This window comes from Cupressus sempervirens, chromosome 4, assembly GCF_028749045.1.
Source record: "Cupressus sempervirens isolate cs-2001-9-10 chromosome 4, ASM2874904v1, whole genome shotgun sequence".
Lineage (NCBI taxonomy): Eukaryota > Viridiplantae > Streptophyta > Pinopsida > Cupressales > Cupressaceae > Cupressus > Cupressus sempervirens.
In genome coordinates, this window is record NC_143121.1 from 183,526,128 (window position 1) to 183,548,985 (window position 22,858).

At 35.1% G+C, this 22,858-nt stretch overlaps 1 protein-coding gene across 1 annotated transcript in view; it reads left to right on the forward strand.

Moving 5' to 3' along the window:
- LOC149560596 (uncharacterized) overlaps window positions 1–22,858 on the forward strand; it is a 95,488-nt gene that overhangs the window by 69,551 nt on the left and 3,079 nt on the right. The gene's annotated exons all lie outside the window — the stretch shown is intronic.

A 22,858-nucleotide genomic window follows, 5' to 3' on the forward strand; every position in this document is an offset into this window, starting at 1 on the left:
AGCTACCTCATAGTTGTCAATCTACCCACACACTCAAGAACTCTAGCTCTAATACCATTTGATGAAGGGTACTCTCCTTAAAACCATAAACACATAACAGAAATAAAGAAACAATAGCAAATGCAAGAACAAAATATGGACTTCTTATTTGCTTTGCAAATGCAGAATTACAGAATTCACAAGTATAATAAGCTAACCCACATTGGCGCCTTCATTATAGTAATCTGCAAGACTAAGCTGCAAACTACCATCCAGAGTTGTTCTAGACAATGTTCGGGCCTTTCTTAAATAGGCAATTTTATGTCGCCCAAGAAGGTTCTAGACATTGAAACTTAATACCTAGGGTGGACAAACCCTAACAATACATATAGAGTCGACCAAATACATCTTTGACAATTATTTTAGATATTTCGAGTTACAACTCAACTTTGAAAAGCCATAACTCATGAATTGTTCTTTTGATTTGCTATTATAACCACTTTTCAAAAATGCCAACTCCTGATCTATAGGCTTGGAACTACGCTAGTGCCCTTCCATTGATTGTATAGATTGGTGATTGAATCGGAACTATGGATTTCAAATGGAGTGAAAAAATTAATAATTTGGAGGAATGAGAAAGATGTTATTGTAAATTGGCATTATGAATAAATTGAAACAAATAGAAGCCCGGTATACAAAATAGAAATTTTATCTTCTTTAAACTTGTACCAAGATCTTCACTTTTGATAATATCTTTGAGAACATTATTTGTGTGAATTCTTTTGGTTACTATTTTCTAAATCTCTTAATTAGAAATTGACATCTTTAGTAAATGTATTAAGAAATGTACCTTAACAAAAGAAGCTTTTTTTATCAATCAATTTTTTAAAATTAATATTATCAAGTAAAACATTTAACATAATTGATTTAATACTTGTTTCATTGCTTTTCTCTATCTTTTCATAATAATATACCAAAGAATGCCAAATATCAAATGTGTAAAATTAAGACATAAATTAAGATGAAATTAAGACCAATCTATTAAGAGTATTAATTGGAAAAGAACTATATTTAAACATGAGATTTTCAACTAAATCACACAAAAAAGACTAAAATCTAAATTCCAAACTTCATAGTCATGCGTACCCTATGACTTCTTTTGATGCAATGCAAGGCATGAAAATCCCCAAAGGAGATGTCATAGCCCCTAGCAAATAACCACACAACATAATATAAACAATAACACAAAGATTTAGATCCACAATGCCAATTCTCATAATAAAATTTTCATCCAACATGCCTAGTTGTGAGATCTTCCAGGTTACGACCAAATACATCAACAATTAATTATAATAAAAGTTTAATAGCAAGATCTCACAAGATCCAAACCAATAGCTAGCACATATCCACTACTTGGTAGAGAACTCCGAGAAGAATCTAAACTTGTGCTCACAATCCACCAAGCAACCTTCTTGTTTCCCAAGTGCTACTAGCTCTACTCCAACTTTGCTTTTCTCAACTACTCATCTTCTCCATGATAGATGAATGATAATAACTCTAGACTCTACAAGACCCTCTACTTATACTAAACTAAGCCATTGGTCGACCTATCTAATTACATTAATTAAATATACCCACATTAAATATATTCATCAAGCCACAAGTCAGCTTGGCTACAAACATTAAATACATAACATAAATTAAATACATAGGACAAGCCCCACGTTTACAATGCATAACTAACTCATAAGACCACATTATAATACACACACTTAGACATAGGTCCATGTGCCAACCAACTATCCAAATCCAAGAGCACACACACCAACCCCCTTGGATTAATGCTCATGAATACACACTCCAAGGTCTGCTAGTAAATAGGTACACATTACCAACAACCACTAAAATAGCTCTAACTCCAAGACAATACTCCAATCATCACGCACACTTAAGGGAAGGTTCTCCAATATGCCTCAAACAGATCCCCAACAGTGTGAATAATAACTCCACAAACTTGAGCATAAAGCCCCTGCATATAGGATCATTGACTTCCCTAGGATGCTCCTACATCATCTTCAAACCCTTTAATCATAAGAAAATAACCACATCATAGCTAGTACACTCAAAATAGTGAAGAAAATACATTTTTTCTATGATTCACCCGATGGGCCAAAGTCCCAGAAGGAAATGAAGCACATAAAAATATAGTAGCTCATTTCAAAACATCCCCAGTATAATTTATGGCCAATATGAGGGAATTCACTTACCATAGTTTGAATATATTTTAAAACCTTTTGTGCTTGATTTGAGAATTGGTGATGATATAGAAGAAGGGAACATAGTGTCATATCGATTTTTGGGAGATCATTGTTGGATCTTGACAGAGTTCCAAAGGGAGGTGCTAGCAAGAAAATATTCTTATGTTTAAAAAATTTATTAAAAAAATTATTTCTTCAAAAGTATTTGATATTGTTTCTTTTATTTAACTATGCTTTTGTGTATTTGACCATTGTTACTAGATTAGTTATAGCTTTTTAAATATGTTTAAGCTTTGTATTGGATAGCTACTTGTTTTTAGAGTCAATTACCACATACTTATTTCCACATTGAATTTCCTAATAAGGTTAATTGTGCAGCAATACCACCATTTAATTTGAATTCATAAGTTTTCTCTTTTCAAGAAAGTTGTGATTATATTTAGTTTTTGTACGTGATAGATTAAAAACTCTTTATTGAAAGTTCTTGAATTCTATACTCTTTTCATTGAAAGTTCTTGTTGTATCTCAGTACAATAATTTTATTTCTATTATAATTTATTTTAGGCTATCAATACTTTTTGTACTCAGGTGTGGTGCTGAGACACTTAAAACTTTACCTTCTTAATTTTTTTTTATAGATGCAAAAATATAGCGGTAATTAATCCAAGGCACAGTTCTATAGAACACAAAATATTAATATACGATTTACAACCAAATTGGAAGTAAGTTGAGTCAAGGTGTAGGGTATGCCCAAAAATGGTTCACTTTAAATGTCTTTTAGGAAATGTGAATATCACATTTTAAAAGCCAAATCTCACCATTTTGTGTAGCTACTTCCTACCCACACACAAATAAAATAACTACTTCCTATTGGTGACGAAGGCCACAGATCAAGATATGACAGATTGGAAACATTTCTTTGCATCCACCCTCGTTGGGAATAAGTTCTTTTGAGAAAATTACAACATAAGCGAAGATTGAGTTGAATCTATGTAGAATGATAACAAGGATTGACGTCAAAGACAAGATTAACTGTTGGGGATTTGAATCAAAGTGGGAATGAAATTGTTGTGTAGTTAAGGTTTTTATAACACGCTTGACGAGTGATACAAAGACATTTCCAAATAAGGAGGCAACTGATCCTATCCATTAGTGTTAAGGTTTCAAATTATTCAAAGCTCCATTGACCTGGTAGAAAGAGAAGCTAGGGCTTGCCTAACCTATCCATGCCCTTATGGCCAATGCAGAGGGCCCTACAACTCTTTGCCTCCACTATGATTTCCCATGAGTGTGTTGCCAATTTCAGAGATTTCCAGAATAAGAGCGAAAATACAAGACTTCTTGAATAAGGTCTTCCATATTTGTGTAAACAAAATATTGGATTGGACAATAGTAAGTGTTTATTTTTTTCTACTTTTTGAATTCAAATTTTATTTTCTTCCTTGTCTTTTTTTTCCATAACCAATAGTATTATAAAAAATTAACAAAATTTAAAGTATAAAAATATCTCATAAAATTGAAACTATATAATAAAATTATAATAGTGAAAAATACTTGATTGTTATTGGTTAATATAATATAATAATATTTTTTAAAAGAATTGAACTATGACATAAGTATCCTATCTTAGATAGGAAGTAATAAAAACAAGTGCCACGTAGTGGCTAAGTACTTGCCTTTAGTTATGTAAGTAAGTATAATTATAATATAATTATTATTTTTGATCGGTAAGAGGTCAAAGCCAAGATTAATTATTATGTATTGGGTATGTGCAGGATCATGGTGTACCAAACTATGGCCTTAAGTGGCAGTGAAAAATCAGAAAATCAGGGTTATGTCAACTTGACACATAATTTTAAAGTGGTTATGGACTTTATATCAAAAAGTTGTAATAAAATAATCTGTAAGAAATTGAATGTAGTTTCTAAACTACTAGGCCTTATCAGGAGAAAAAAATAATTGATTAGTCAAAAGGTTGAATTTTAATCCAGTACTACAAAAATTTCAGGGCAAAAATAAAAAGTAGGTGTATGTCTGACCACCTTAATCAAAATCAAATCATAATATTTTTTTAATATAATTATAGATATGAAAAGTAGACTCATTCCCGGATATGACGCATATTTTTTGGTATTTTTATTCCAAATAAATAATTAAATATGAATTTTTTACCAAAAATTTTTTGGAAAAAAAAAAGTCTCGTGTCTGACCACCTTAATTAATAGAAAATTTTACCAAATTTAATTTAATTTTATTTTTTCTTATACTAGGCGAAGCATAGAATGTGACGCAACTTTTAGATTTAAAAAATGTTGTACCGTTTGAAAATTATAGCTGTTTTTCAATCAGTATGTCAATCAGCACTTTACAATAATCTTCATTGATAATTAACTAATAAATAGTTATCGATCTCAGAATTTGACAGAAATTATATTGATGGAATCTTCAGAGCGATATTAAAAAACCCTTTTCATTTCATTCAATTTCAATCAAAATAACATTGTCAGACGACTACCCGAAGTCTGAGTATCACTAAAACCCTCTTCAAACACGTCTTTTGGGTTGACCGGGTAGGCTTGGTAAATACCAAGCCTAATCGAATATCGGATTTGAAATCGGATATTAGATTTCAAATCAGATATACGATTTGAAATCGGATATCCGATATGGCTAGGTGAATTTTGGTGGAAATTTTGAAATCCCAACCCATTTTGGAGGGAAAACCGAATTTAAGACTTATAGCTTATGATTTATAAATTATTTTTGTTATATTACTATGTAAATATGTATTATAATATATATATATATATATATATATATATATATATATATTATAACGTAATGTAAAGATATAACATATAATATATTAATATATAATAATATATTATGTTATTCTCATTATAATCTATAAATATAATTTATATTATTATTATTTTTACTAAATATAATAACGTAATATATATATATATATATTATAACGTAATATTTTTATTAAATATAATAACTTTATATATATATATATATATATATATATATATATATATATATATATATATATATATATATATATATATATATATATATATATATATATATATATATATATATATATATATATAAGTATGTTATTAATATATATATAATAACGTAATATTTTTATAAAATATAATAAAGTTATATGTGTGTGTGTGTGTGTGTGTGTTATTAATATATATAATAACGTAATATATATTATAACATAATATTTTATAGCTTATAATTTATAATTTTTTTTTTTATATTACTATGTATATATATATATATATATATATATATATATATATATATATATATATAATAACGTAATGTAAAGATATAACATATAATTTATTAATATATAATAATATATTATGTTATTCTCATTATAATCTATAAATAAAATTTATATTATTATTATTTTTACTAACGATAATAATGTAATATATATATATATATATATATATATATTATAATGTAATATTTTTATTAAATATAATAACCATATATATGTGTGTGTGTGTGTGTGTGTGTGTGTTATTAATATATATTATTATATTAATATGTATGTTATTAATATATATGTATATTATTAATATATATGTATATTATTAATATATATGAGTCAAAGGGGGTCATAGGTTGACCTATGACCCCCTTCGACCCATTACATAACAACATATGTCCCTAGGGGTCCTAGGAACCCTAGTGACATATTAGAATCGTTCTTATGGGTCGAAGGAGGTCATAGGTTGACCTATGAACCCTTTCGACGCATTACATTACGACATATGTCCCTAGGGGTCCTAGGACCCCTAAGGACATATTAGAATCGTTCTTATGGGTCAAAGAGGGTCATAGGTTGACCTATGACCTCATTCAACCCATTAAATGATGACATATGTCCCTAGGGGTCTAGGACCCATAGGGACATATTAGAATCGTTCTTATGGGTCAAAGGGGGTCATAGGTTGACCTATGACCCCCTTCGACCCATTAAATGATGACATATGTCCCTAGGGGTCCTAAGACCCCTAGGGACATATTAGAATCGTCCATATGGGTCAAAGGGGGTCATAGGTCAAAGGGCGTCATAGGTTGACCTATGACCCCCTTTGACCCATTACATGACGACATATGTCCCTAGGGGTCCTAGCACCCCTAGGGACATATTAGAATCATTCATATGGGTTGAAGGGGCTCATAGGTTGACTTATGATCCCCTTCGACCCATTACATAATGACATATGTCCCTAGAGGTCCTAGGACCCCTAGGGACATATTAGAATCATTCTTATGGGTCGAAGGGGGTCATAGGTTGACCTATGACCCCCTTCGACACATTACATGATGACATATGTCCCTAGGGGTCTTGGGACCCCTAGGGACATATTCGAATCGTTCATATGGGTCAGAGGGGGTCATAGGTTGACCTATGACACCCTTCGACCCATTACATGAAGACATTTGTCCCTAGGGTTCCTAAGACCCCTAGGGACATATTAGAATCGTTCATATGGGTCAAAGGAGGTCATAGGGTGACCTAGGACCCCCTTCGACCCATTAAACGATGACATATATCCCTAGGGGTTCTAGGACCCCTAGGGACATATTAGAATTATTCATATGGATCAAAGGAGATCATAGGTTGACCTATGAACCCCTTCGACCCATTAAATGATGACATATGTCCCTAGGGGTCTTAGGACCCATAGGGATATATTAGAATTGTTCATATGGATCAAAGGGAGTCATAGGCTGACCTATGACCCCCTTCGACCCATTAAATGATGACATATGTCCCTAAGGGTCCTAGGACGCCTAGGGACATATTATAATTGTTCATATGGGTCAAAGGAGGTCATAGGTTGACCTATGACCCCCTTTGACTCATTACATGACAACATATGTCCTGAGAACCCCTAGGGACATATGAGAATAATTTTTATGGGTCAAAGGGGGTCATAGGTTGACCTATGACCCCATTCGACACATTACATGACGGCATATGTCCCTAGGGGTCCTAGGTCCCCTAGGGATATATTAGAATCGTTCATATGGGTTGAAGGGGGTCATAGGTTGACCAATGATCCCCTTCGACCCATTAAATGACGACATATGTACCTAGGGGTCCTAAGACCACTAGGGACATATTAGAATTGTTCATATGGGTCAAAGGGGGTCATAGATTGACCTATGACCCCCTTTGACCCATTACATGATGACATATGTCCCTACGACCCTTAGGGACATATGAGAATCGTTCTTATGGGTCAAAGGGGATCATAGGTTGACCTATGACCCCCTTCAATGCATTACATGATGACATATGTCCCTAGGGGTCCTAGGACCCCTAGGGAAATATTAGAATCGTTCTTATGGGTCAAAGGTGGTCATAGGGTGACCTATGACACCCTTCAACCCATTACATGACGACATATGTCTCTAGGGGTGCTAGGACCTCTAAAGACATATTAGAATCATTTTTATGGGTCAAACAAGGTCATAGGTCAACCTATGACCCCCTTTGACCCATCACATGATGACATATGTCCCTATGGGTCATAGGAAACCTAGGGACATATTACAATTGTTCATATGGGTCAAAGGGGGTCATAGGTTGACCTATGACCCCCTTTGACCCATTACATGATGACATATGTCCCTAGGGGTCCTAGGACCCCTAGGGACATATTAGAATGCTTCTTATGGGTCAAAGAGGGTCATAGGTTGATCTATGACCCCCTTCGACAAATTACATAATGACATATGTCCAAAGGGGTCATAGGAACCCTAGGGACATATTAGAATCATTTTTATGGGTTAAAGGGAGTCATAGGTTGACCTATGACCCCCTTTGACCCTTTACATGATGACATATGTCCCTAGGGGTCCTAGGACCCCTAGGGACATATTAGAATCGTTCTTATGGGTCAAAGGGGGTCATAGGGTGACCTATGACACCCTTCAACACATTACATGATGACATATGTCCCTAGGGGTCCTAGGACCCCTAGGGACATATTAGAATCATTCTTATGGGTCAAATGGGGTCATAGGTCAACCTATGACCCCCTTTGACCTATTACATGATGACATATGTCCCTACGGGTCATAGGACACCTAGGGACATATTAGAATTGTTCATATGGGTGAAAGGGGGTCATAGGTTGACTTATGACCCCATTTGACCCATTAAATGATGACATATATCACTAGGGCTCCTAGGACCCCTAGGGACATATTAGAATTGTTCATTTGGGTCAAAGGAGGTCATAGGTTGACCTATGACCCCCTTCGACCCATTAAATGATGACATATGTCCCTAGGGGTCCTAGGACCCCTAGGGAAATATTAGAATTGTTCATATGGGTCAAAGGGGGTCATAGGTTGACCTATGACCTCTTTTGAACCATTACATGATGAAATATGTCCCTAGGACCCCTAGGGACATATGAGAATCATTCTTATGGGTCAAAGGGTGTCATAGGTCGATCTACGACCCCATTCGACACATTACATGTCGACATATGTCCCTATGGGTCCTAGGGCCCCCAGGGACATATTAGAATCATTCATATGGGTCGAAGGGGGTCATAGGTTGACCTATGATCCCCTTCGACTCATTAAATGACAACATTTGTCCCTAGGGGTCCTACGACCCCTAGGGACATATGAGAATCGTTCTTATGGGACAAAGGGGATCATAGGTCATTACATGATGCCATATGTCCCTAGGGGTCCTAAGACCCCTAAGAAAATATTAAAATCATTCTTATGGGTCAAAGGTGGTCATAGGTTGACCTATGACCCCCTTCGATGTATTACGTGACGACAGATGTCCAAAGGGGTCCTAGGACCCCTAGAGACATATTAGAATCATTCTTATGGGTCAACGGGGGTCATAGGTTGACATATGACCCCCTTCGAACCATTAAATGATGACATATGTCCCTAGGGGTCCTAGGACCCCTAGGGACATATTAGAATCATTCATATGGGTCAAAGGGCATCATAGGTTGACCTATGACCCCCTTCGACCCATTACATGATGACATATGTTCCTAGGGGTCCTAGCACCCCTAGGGACATATTAGAATCATTCATATGAGTCGAAGGGGGTCATAGGTTGACTTATAATCCCCTTCGACCCATTACATAATGACATATGTCTGTAGAGGTCCTAGGACCCCTAGGGACATATTATAATCATTCTTACGGGTCAAAGGTGGTCATAGGTTGACCTATGACCCACTTCGACACATTACATGATGACATATGTCCCTAGGGGTCCTCGAAACCCTAGGGACATATTAGAATTGTTCTTATGGGTCAAAGGGGGTCATAGGTTGACAATTGACCCACTTCGACACATTACATGATGACATATGTCCCTAGGGGTCCTAGGACCCCTAAGAACATGTAAGAATGCATCATATGGATCAAAGGGTGTCATAGGTTTACCTATGACGCCCTTCAACCCATTAAATGATGACATATGTACATAGGAGTCCCAGGACACCTAGGGACATATTGCAATCATTCTTATGGGTCAAAGGCAATCATAAGTTGACCTATGATCTCCTTCGACCCATTAAATGATAACATATGTTCCTAGGGGTCCTAGGACCCCCAAGGACATATTAGAATCGTTCTTATGGGTCAAAGGGGGTCATAGGTTGACCTATGACCCCCTTCGACCAATTACATGACCACATATGTCCTTAGGGGTCCTAGGACCCCTAGGGACATATTAGAATCGTTCTTATGGGTCAAAGGGGCTCATAGGGTGACCTATGACCCCCTTCGACCCATTAGATGATGACATATGTCTTTATCGGTCAAAGGGGGTCATAGGTTGACTTATGACCCTCTTTGACACATTACATGACGACATATGTCCCTAGGGGTCCTAGGACACCTAGGGACATATTAGAGTGCTTCATATGGGTCAAAGGGTGTCATAGGTTAACCTATGACCTCCTTCGACCCCTTAAATGATGACATATATAGCAAGGGGTCCTAGGACCCCTAGGGACATATTAGAATCGTTCATATGGGTCAAAGGGGGTCATAGGGTGACCTATCACCCCCTTCGACTAATTACATGACGACATATGTCGCTAGGGTTCCTAGGACACCTAGGGACATATAAGAATCGTTATTATGGGTCTAAGGGGGTCATAGGTTGACCTATGACCCCCTTCGATCCATTACATGATGACATATGTCCCTAAGGGGTCCTAGGAACCATAGGGACATATTAGAATCGTTCTTATGGGTCAAAGGGCCTCATAGGGGTACCTATGATCCCCTTCGACCTATTAAATGATGACATATGTTCTTAGGGGTCCTAGGACCCCTAGGTAGATATTAGAATCATTTTTATGGGTCGAAGAGGGTCATAAATCAACCTCAGAGCCACTTTGACCCATATGAACGATTCTAATATGTCCCTAGGGATCGTAGGACCCCTAGGGACATATGTCATCATGTAATGGGTCGAAGGGGGTCATAGGTCAAACTATGACCCCATTTGACCCATATGAACAATTCTAATATGTCCCTAGGGGTCCTAGGACACCTAGGGACATATGTCATCATGTAATCTGTCGAAGGGGGTCATAGGGGTCATAGTTCAACCTATGACGCCCTTGAACCCATAAGAATGATTCTAATATGTCTCTAGGGGTCCTAGGACCGCTAGGGACATATGTCATCATTTAAAGGGTCAAAGGGGGTCATAGGACAACGTATGACTCCCTTTGACCCATAAGAATGATTCTAATATGTCCCTAGGGGTCCTAGGACCGCTAGGTACATATGTCATCATTTAATGGGTCGAAGGGGGTCATAGGTCAACCTATGACCCGCTTTGATCCATATGAACGATTCTAATATGTCCCTACGGGTCCTAGGACCCCTAGGGACATATGTCATCATATAACGGGTCGAAGGGGGTCATAGGTCAACCTATGACCCCCTTAGACCCATATGAAAGATTCTAATATGTCCCTAGGGGTCCTAGGACCCCTAAGGACTATGTCATCATGTAATGGGTCGTGAACAATTCTAAGACGTTCCTAGGGGTCCTAGGACCCCTAGGAAAATATGTCATCATGTGATTGGTCAAAGGGGGTCATAGTTCAACCTATGACCCCCTTTGACTCATAAGAATGATTCTAATATGTCCCTAGGGCTCCTAGGACCCCTAGGGACATATGTCATCATTTAATGGTTCGAAGGGGGTCATAGGTCAACCTATGACCCCCTTTGACCCATATGAACGAATCTAATATGTTCCTAGGGGTCCTAAGACCCCTAGGGACATACGTCGTCATGTAATATGTCGAAGGGGGTTAGAGGTTAACCTGTGACCTCCTTTGAGCCATAAAAATGATTCTAATATGTCCCTAGGGGTCCTAGGACCCCTAGGGAGATATGTCATCATTTGATGGGTTGAAGAGGGTCATATGTCAACCTATGACCCGCTTTGACCCATATGAAGTATTCTAATATGTCCCTAGGGGTTTTAGGACCCCTATGGACATATGTCGTCAGGTAATGGGTCGAAGGGGGTCATAGGTCACCCTATGACTCCCTTTGACAGATTAGAAGGATTCTAATATGTCCCTAGGGGTCTTAGGACCCCTAGGGACATATGTAGTCATGTAATGGGTCAAAGGGGATTATAGGTCAACCTATGACCCCCTTTGACCCATAAGAATGATTGTAATATGTCCTTAGGGGTCCTAGCACCCCTGGGGACAAATGTCATCATTTAATGGGTTGAAGGGGGTCATAGGTCAACCTATGACCCCCGTTGATCCATAAGAACAGTTCTAATATGTCCCTAGGGGTCCTAGGATCGGTAGGGACATATGTTGTCATTTAATGGGTCAAAGGGGGTCATTGGTAAACCTATGACCTCCTTTGACCCATATGAACGATTCTAATATGTCCTGAGGGATCCTAGGACCCCTAGGGACATATGTCATCATGTAATGGGTCGAACAGGGTCATAGGTCAATCTATGACCCCCTTTAACCCATATGAATGATTCTAATATGTCCCTAGGGATCCTAAGACCCCTAGGGACATATGTCGTCATGTAATGGGTTGAAGATTCTAATATGTCCCTAGGGGTCCTAGGACCCCTAGGGATATATGTTGTCATTTAATGGGTCGAAGGGGGTCATAGGTCAACCTATGACCCCCTTTGACCCATATGAAACATAACATATGTCGTCATGTAATGGGTTAGAGGGGGTTAGAGGTCAACCTATGACCCCCTGTGACCCATAAGAGTGATTGTAATATGTCCCTAGGGGTCCTAGGACCCCTAGCTATATATGTCATCATTTAATGGGTCGAAGGGGGTCATAGGTTAACCTATGACACCGTTTGACCCAAATGAAGCATTCTAATATGTCCCTAGGTGTCCTAGGACCCCTAGGGACATATGTCGTCATGTAATGTGTCGAAAAGGGTCATATATCAACGTATGACCCCCTTTGACCCATAAGAACGATTCTAATATGTCCTTAGGGGTCCTAGGACCCCTAGGGACATATGTCGTCATCTAATGGGTCGAAGGGGGTCATAGGTCACCCTATGAGCCCCTTTGACGCATAAGAATGATTCTAATATGTCCCTAGGGGTCCTAGGACCCCTACAGACATATGTCATCATTTAATAGGTCAAAGAGGGTCATAGGTCAACCTATGACCCCCTTTGACCCATATGAAGCATTCTAATATGTCCCTAGGTGTCCTAGGACCCCTAGGGACATATGTCATCATGTAATGTGTCGAAGGGGATCATAGTTCACCCTATGACCCCCTTCAAACCATATGAAAGATTCTAATATGTCCCTAGGGGTCTTAGGACCCTTAGGGACATATGTCATCGTGGAATATGTCGAAGGGGGTCATATGTCATCCTATGATTCCCTTCAACCCATATGAATGATTCTAATATGTCCTTAGGGGTCCTAAGACCCCTAAGGACATATGTCATCGTGGAATGTGTTGAAGGTGGTCATTGGTCACCCTATGACCCCCTTCGACCCATACGAATGATTCTAATATGTCCCTAAGGGTCCTAGGACCCCTAGGGACAAATGTTGTCTTGTAATATGTCGAAAGGGTTCATAGGTCATCCTATGACCCCCTTCGACCCATATGAACTATTCTAATATGTCCCTAGGGGTCCTAGGATCCCTTAGGGACATATGTCATCATGGAATGTGTCGAAAGGGGTCATAGGTCATCCTGTGAGCCCTTTTGACCCATATAAATGACTCCACTAGAAATAATATAGTAAAAATAATAATAATATAGTATAACAATCATATATATATATATATATATATATATATATATATATATATATATATATATATATATATAGATTATAATAATAATAACATAATATATTATATATTATAATTTACATATGATAATAATAATAATAAGAATATATTATAGATTATAATTTATATATGATAATAATAATAATATGTATTAATAACATATATATAATATATTACGTTATTATATTTAATAAAAATATAGTAAATATAATAATAATATATTATAATAATATATATTATATTTATAGATAATAATAATAATAATAACATAATATATTATTATATATTAATAGATTATATATTATATCTTTACATTACGTTATATATATATATATATATATATATATATATAATATTATATTATATTATTATATAATATATAGATTATATATTATTTTATATATAATATTTATGTTATTATATTATATATTTATAGATTATATATTATATCTTTACATATTTCATAACTCAAATTAGTTATATCACTTACAAATTTGTTTTTCCCTCTAATTTTTGTCCCTTTTCCCTCCAATTTTTATGCCCGATATTAGGTGATAGAGGCTATGAGTGAATGGGAGAGCACAATAGAAAATCTAGTGGATAAGATAGCCAATATGCAAAGATAGCTCAACATTTTCAAGATCAAAGAGAGAAGAGGGGATAGATGGATGATGGAAGAATTACACATGATGCCTATTTGCCAGGTTTTCATCATGGTACTTATCCAAGGTGCCACAAGAAGTAGTTTTCACCATAGGATAAATTTATTTCTCTTTACTTTTGCTACCAAGGTGCCACAAGAAGTAGTTTTCACCAAGGCACATTTTCATTTTATTTTCTTTTTTTCATTTTTCATTTTTTTTTTCTTTTTTTTTTTTTGAATTTTTAGAAAGAGCTCAAGCTTTTTGAATTTAGATAGTGCTCTTATAGGAAAGATAAGCCATGATAAGCCAAGACCATAGAAAGGTATGCTCAAAGATGTTGATAGGGTGATGAAAGGGAAATGGTAGTAGGAAGAATATATTGAGGATAAGAGTTCATGTATCGAAAGTAAGTGTAAGCTTTAGAGGATTTCATGTGGAAGCTGAAATATTGGACAAGATCAACATTGACACACACCTTGAAGGGTATTGGAACAATGGAGAAGTCATGGATGAAATAGCTTGAGATTTAGAAGTATGAGGTGGTAGAAAAGATTTGGAAAAAAGTGGAGTGAAAGGCTTTAGAATATTTTTAGGAAGATTTTTGGAAGAAGATGGAATGGAAGCCTTTGGAAGCTTGAATGTCAACTTTGAAATATTTTCAATATTCAAGTCTTTTAAAAGAGACTTGGGAATCCACATAGCTTTAGATTTTCCTCGTTCTTTGGGTGCTTGAGAGTGCATTTCTTCAATGATGGATTTAGGAACCCACATTTTCTTTGATTTAGCTCTCTTAATAGTGGACCTTTGTAGTCTCTTTTGTGCATTTTCCTTCTTAGCATTCACATGTCGATTAGATGGGACATAGTGATCTTCATTTTTCAATGGATTCTTATGTTTATTCTCACTTCCAAAGGACTTGGGATTTGTGGATGAATAAGGATGATATAACTGGTTTAGATGAATAGATGGGTGATAAGTCATCAAGGATGAGTGTCTTTGTTGATCTTGAGGTATGATGGGAGAGCTAGGGAATGAGCTAGGAGTGAATGTAGGAGATGGAGGAACATAAGGCCCCAATATGGATGGAAGGTTCGAATGCTTTAGCTTAGATGGATAAGGACCAAGGATAGACTTAGGAGATGCAAATGGATAGTGAAAATGGATATCAACATCTTTAGAGTGAGCAACATGGTCAAAGCCATCAATAGACTCATGAGTACCTTTGATAGGAACAACATTTTTAATAGAAGCAATTGAAGCTTGAGCACAATTTTGAAGTGGATGTGGAGAAGTAGAACATGATGGGATGCTTTGATCTTGACAAGTAGCTTTGGATAGCATATGAAGAGAACTTTTCTCATAATTTTTAGTAAGCTCAAGGGGGATAATGGAAGTGGTGTCTTCATCATACTTAGGAGGTGGATAAGATATAGGATATGGAGGAGAAAAATCTTGAAAGAGATGAAAGGGTGCTTGATCTTGATCTTTCTTAACATTTATAGATTTTTCTTTTTGAGAGTCCTCTTGACATGGAGCCACTTCTAAGGACAAGGGAGAATGAAGAGTGAATGGAGTAGTGCTTGGACTAGGAATAGTAGTGCATGAAGGTTGAGGATGTTTAGGATTAGTAGCATGGAAAAGGTTTGTAGCCAAGTGAAGGTTAGCTTGAGTTTCTTTTAGAGGTAGCCCTTGAGGGTACGCATAGTCAATGTGGAAACTATTAGGTTCTTTATTTGATGGAGGCATGTTGGAAATATTTGAAGTGTTGGGAGATGCATGAGTGTTGGAAGAAGTGGAAGATGTAATGGAGCCACTACTAGACATAGGTTCATCAATGTAATCTTGCTCAAGAAAAGTATCCTCATTGCATGAATTATTAGAGGTATCAATAATTCCATTATCAATAAGATCTTGGATTTTATGTTTTAGCTCAATGCAATCTGAAGTAGCATGGTCATTAGATCGATGATAGGTACAATAGGTATCCAAGAATGGATTTCCATATGAGCTAGACTTTGGTAACATAATGATCTTATTCCTAAGAAGTTTTTGCAAAGTGTCATCATAAGAATCTTCCAAGCGAGCAAAAGTTCTATTAGAAGTATGTCTAGAGTCTTTTTTTTGTTTCTCAAGTGAATGGTATGCATCCATGTCTTCATCATTAGGTTGGTCAAAGATAGGTCCATCTTGAAATTTTAGCATAGGCTCAAAGGAGGTATCACTTGCTTGTTCTCTAAAGAGGTCTTTAGATCTAGAAGATGAAGACATTTGATGTCTTGAAGTAGAGTATGTAGACCTAGAAGAAGAGGATGACCTCAAAGAAGGTGACTCACATGCATGTAAAGACCTTAAGGAAGATTCATGTAATGATGCAATCTTCTCCTCTAACCTTTTCTCAAGTTTAGACTTCATTTCTGTCATGCGCTTAGAGAGATGAAGGTAAGAAAGATCATTTGTCTCTTCTAGTTCTTTGTATTGCACATATAGATCTTGAGACTCTTTAGTAACATGGAGGATATCATGATCATCTAGATTCAGTTGAAGTTTGGTAGCACAAGGTTTAGATCCCATAGTTTTAGATGCAAAGCCAAGCATAAAATAGCCTAGAAGATAACTTGATGTTGAAACTATAGGAGGTAGAGTGTTCACTTGCCAAGATATTAGAGAGAGATTAAAGTGACTTGTCAAAAAATATGTCCAAGAAATTTACGACATGAATGACTCAAGTCAATAGCTAGGAAAGATGCCAAAATAGCCAAATAGATAGAGCAAGCGGGGTGACAAGTGAACAACTCTCCAACCCAAGAGTGTAGTCAAGAAATCAAGGTAACCATTTTAGCAAAAGGATAACTAGCAAGCAAACATAGACCATGAAGATAGGAAGACCAAGAGCACTAAGACCAAAGAGCCACTTTAAGCATGTTTAAGCACTAGAGACATAGAAAATAAAAATCAAATGATGAGACTCCCCTTAGCAAGCAACACAAGAAAATGTTTGCATTTGATGTTTTGACTTGGTTGACAAAGTTTGACAATAGTTGATAGCATAGCAAGTTTGATGTTCAAAAGCAATTTCTTTCCAAGCAAGATAGTGACACATGGAGTATTCTTCAAACACTCAAGCAAGGGAAAAAACAACCTTGCATGATACAAGCATATGTGACGTCTCAAAAGAATTTTCTAGAATTATCGTCATGTGTATGTTCAAAAGATTTTCACAAGTATACCACATTTGAGAACACATCAAGCAATATCTACCTAAAAGACATGGTTCATTACTCAACAACTTGGCCCACGCTTGATGCTCCTTCGCCTCACACCAAGTGGTTGCCCACAAGAGATATTGGCTTTGTCATGGAAATGCCATAAGCATAACCAAGGGAACACATATGGTGAGTGTAAATCTTGGGGTGATCCGGGTAGTCCACTAGGATCAATCCTTGCACCAAGAAGTTGAGTGGCTAAAAAGGGTAGTTACTAACTTAGGGTGTTTAGATAGGGCTTCCGTTCATAGTGTTCCTCTTGCTCCCAATTACGGGACACCTCACCTTGCGATGAGTAACCGATCTCGCGATCACAAGAGTACCTTAAGCATTCTTGCCTAGTGATCTCCCTATGGTCGAAATCTCATAAGCAATCACACTAGGCAAAGACAAACACTATGTCTACCAAAGTTTTGTGTCCTTGGTAGCCTTGAGTTTATAGTGGGTTGGAAGAGCCGGGTAATCTGCTTGTCCCCACTTGGGTCGTTCCTCTCAGGTTGTCCGAGAGCAGGCCCTCTAAAGGATTCTAACTACACAAAGAGTGGATCAACTTTTGAAAGTCAAGATTTCTGATTCACCACAAGGGTGAAGAGCATACTCTCCTATTCCAATCATTTTCTCCCAAACATGCCAAGAAGATTCAGTTACCCCTTGCTTTTGAAACCAAATGGCAAGTCAAGATTTCTGATTCACCACAAGGGTGAAGAGCATACTCTCCTATTACCAAAAGACTCCAATCACAAGTTTTATGTGCCTATGAAAAATGAACAATTATTCAATGCCACACATGAAAACAAAAAAGCAAAAAATTTGGGTTTTTATGCTTTGGGCAGCCCTGCAAACAATCGTTAGTAGCCCTTGTGCATTTGAAGCTTTGACATGCGTTCTTTTTATGCAATGTTTCAATTTTTTTCACAAGGATGGCAACCTGAAATCACAACTTGTTAGCAAAAAAAGTTAGTGTGAAATAACATAAAAATCTACAATAAAAAGTGGTGAGTTGCTTCAAAAATCTAATTTATCCTCCAACCAAGTACATGCAAAGAAAGTGCAAGTTAATCACAAATGCTTTCATTTTTACTCTTCGGTTTTGACCTAGTCAACAAGATTGGAATTTTTTGCTATGATTTCGTATCCAAAAATGAAAATAAAAAAAAGAGACCCCTGTTAAAAATTAGAGAGCTTTCCAAAAATGCAAGAAATTTTTAAAAATCTCTTCATTTGCTCCCTAGAGATTGATTTTGTCAAAACAGACCAAATTTATCAAATCGAATTTTTTATCCTTAATACGATCTCAAAATTAAAAACACAAAGAAAGAACCCCCATTAGAATTGAAAAATCTTTCTGAAAATGTAAGTTTTTTAAAAAAAATCGCTGATTTGCGATCAGAAACAACTTTTTATGAAAAACAAAGAAAAACTCACAACTCCCGAAAATCACGTCAAAATGCTCTGAAAATTGGAGTGAGACATTTTGAGCATATACCCAACCTGCAAACAAAATTTCAGAACCAAATTCTAAGCGGTTTAAAAGATATGATCAAATATTTAAACCAACTAAGTTTTTGGCCTTCAAACCAATTTACTTATGGCTTGACCTTAAAACCAAAGTAAAAATTCTACAAAAGCATTTGATTAGACCCAATATGCTGCTGTAAAAAACCAGAGATAAGAAATGAAAGCAAATGGAGCTGAAAATTTGATTCAAGCCCCACGGTGGGCGCCAAAAATGTACACTCGAAAGTGTCCCACTCTAAACCCTTCTATCCAAACGATTCCATGAGTTGGAATGCTTGGATGCCGGCTTAGAGCTCCCTATCCATGGAGTGCAAGAGAGTGTATTTCAAGTTCAAGGGCTCTCAGATGAGCCTTAGAGATACTCTTCTTGCTAGTAAACCATGCAATGGGAGGTTCCAAAGACAAGATGCAAGAATGCAAATGTCCCAAGGAGTTCCTCAAGGATGCAAATGCAAATATGAAGACTACACTAGAATGAATATGCAAAGTGCAGCTATGCTAAAACATGCATGAGAGTGTTACAATACCATTATTAAGCTATGTGAGATTAAGCTACATGTAAAAATGAAAGCTAAGCTAGAATGCCATGGATGAGAGAATGTAGACAAGGAAGAGAAGTTCTCCACAAAGCTCCAAATAAAACCTGTTAGAAAACCTGCAGCATAACAATGTTCAAAAGATGGATTGATTGAGGGGGAAAGCTCTCTCCCTTTTAAAGATGTATGGACGGTGGAGATCAAGATGAAGATGGTGGATGATCAACGGTGGAATTCGAAAATAGGAGTGATCCATGTGCACACACAAATCAACCAATAGAATATAAGTTGACTTGTCATATAAGACAAAAGTCACAAAGCCTTTTCTTTTAATTGCAAAATAGAAAAAAGACTTTATGTGTGCACTTTAAGTGGGTTAGAAGAATGGGGTCTTTTATTTAATTAAAAGGGGACATGTTCTTTTAATCAAATAATGAACTTAGGATAGCATAGTCAAACTATAGGTTATAATCAAATAAATTGATTATTAGCAATTTGGCTTAGGTAAGTGATTAAATTAATTTAGCCAAAATGTTGAAAAGGGGGCTAATAGTCTAGATGACCATTTTTAGGTGATTACATTAATAACATATATATAATATATTACGTTATTATATTTAATAAAAATATAGTAAATATAATAATAATATATTATAATAATATATATTATATTTATAGATAATAATAATAATAATAACATAATATATTATTATATATTAATAGATTATATATTATATCTTTACATTACGTTATATATATATATATATATATATATATAATATTATATTATATTATTATATAATATATAGATTATATATTATTTTATATATAATATTTATGTTATTATATTATATATTTATAGATTATATATTATATCTTTACATATTTCATAACTCAAATTAGTTATATCACTTACAAATTTGTTTTTCCCTCTAATTTTTGTCCCTTTTCCCTCCAATTTTTATGCCGCCGATATCGGATATCGGATCTCATATCGGATATCCGATATGAGATCCGATATCCGATATGAGATTTGATATCCGATCTCATATCGGATATCCGATAAGGCTTGGGCCTTACTTTCCAGGTTTGGTACCTGGATAGGTGAAAAAAAGTCAGAGCGAATTTTGAAGCGCTTTTAGACGTGTTCAAACTCTATTTTTTTCACATTGCCAGTTTTTGGCACACCATGATCCTGCACATACCCTATTGTTATTAATTATTATTTTATTAAGCACGGGTAGATTTGAACCCAAGACCTCTTTGATAAGAGGCTCACAATTTACCATTGTGTTGTAAGCTCTTGCCTTATAATTTAAATTTTATTAGTGTGTAAGAACAATGATTTTTAATTTTTAGTTTAAAATTCTATTATAATTTCGAATTAACATATTTTAATCAATACTGAATAAAGAATAATTATAATATGACTAGCATTATAGTTACTTTATGATTACTTTATATATATATATATATATATATAGATATATATATATATATATATATATATATATATATATATATATATATATATATATATATATATATATATATATATATATATATATATATATATATATATATATATATATATATATATATATATATATATATATATATATAAAACTTATTTTAACATTTTTATAAACTATTCAATATAGAATTTTAGAAATCATAAGAGACGAGCATAAAAAATCATCCATACAATATGGTCAGGGTAAGCCAAAAAAAAAAAGAGTGATAAAAAATAAGTTAGAGAAAATAACGACCATATAATAATGAAGTAAGACATAAAATTTATATATTTAATAAAATATAGAAAACTAATTAAAAAATCAATTTGTAAAGATTAAAAAAGTTTAAAATTGTCATGTATCTTTTAAAAACATAAGATATATAAAAATAATCAAATTCTCAAAGGGCCCTTGGTCTACCGGTGAAGTTGAATGGCTCACAAAGAGCCCACTAGGGATCAAGTCTTGTTGAGTGCAAGGCCCAAGGACATCATAAGGGATGAGGCCGGGATCGTGCCCTAGGCAAATTTGGCAGCGTGGATGCTCCTCAGTCCTTGGCTCTAAGTCGAAGAGGTTTTAGGCATGTGAACCACTAAGTGGGTCTGTATTGGGTTCCTAAAACGTTTGGGTGGCCTTCGTTGGTTGGTAGCTCGTAGGCTTTGTGCCTCGTTGGGCTGCCTCACAGGTCTAAACCCTCCATAAAAATAAAAATAAAATTAAATGAACTGTCACAATACTACTTATAACGTACTACTAACAAGAGACGCAATGCATCATAGTTCTTGCCCAATGCATAATGGTTGTAGAGGTGTAGATGAGTGAGAATAAGGTTAAATAGTTCTAAATTAACATTGTGAATGCATTAGTTTTTGCCTAGAAATGCACTTGTGATATGCTAGGATGGCTCATATTTTGTTGTTAAGTTCTCGTGTTATTATATATTTGGGCATTTAAGCCCAAGAATAAGAGGCCAAAGTCCCCAATATGGCACTAAGTACCTAATATCATACTACGATCAATACATATGCTTTAGACAAATTTGCACCTTCTACATTGACAACTTAAAATATGTGCAATGAGGAAAGTTATCCATACCAATATTTGAATTATAGAACTTGAAGAAGTGACGAAGCATTTGGAGTATCACATTATATGTTTAAGCATGTTATGCATGCTACTAGAGAACCATAAGTAGTTGAAAAAAACCCCCAAACAATCAATACATATAAATTTGATGTTGATGAATAAATATGATGTAATAAATAAGAAATAGAATATAACTATTTAATTTTAATACATAGTCTATAAAAACTTAATAATAATTTACATATCTTTTAGAATTGAATTATTTCCTTTTTGTGGTTATTTCCTTTAGTATGTTTTTTATGTAAAATATAATTATTAATTTAATATCAAAATATATATTTAAGTTTTAAATATATTTAAACTAAATGATAAATTGTTTAAATATAAAATAATAATAATAATAAATGATATAATTTACAAATTGTAACACTTATCAATTATACATATTACAAACACTATTATAAAATATAATTAAAAAATAATATTGTTTAATTTATTTGTACAAAAGTAAAATAATACTAATAATTTAACAACTTTTATTAAAAAATCAAAGTTTTAAAAAAATTAGAAATTCAAATAGAAAGATATAAAATATTGAAATTATATTTTTATTGAGAATTAATATTGATTAGACATGTGTGGGGTGGAAGATAAAATGATTGAAAAAAATA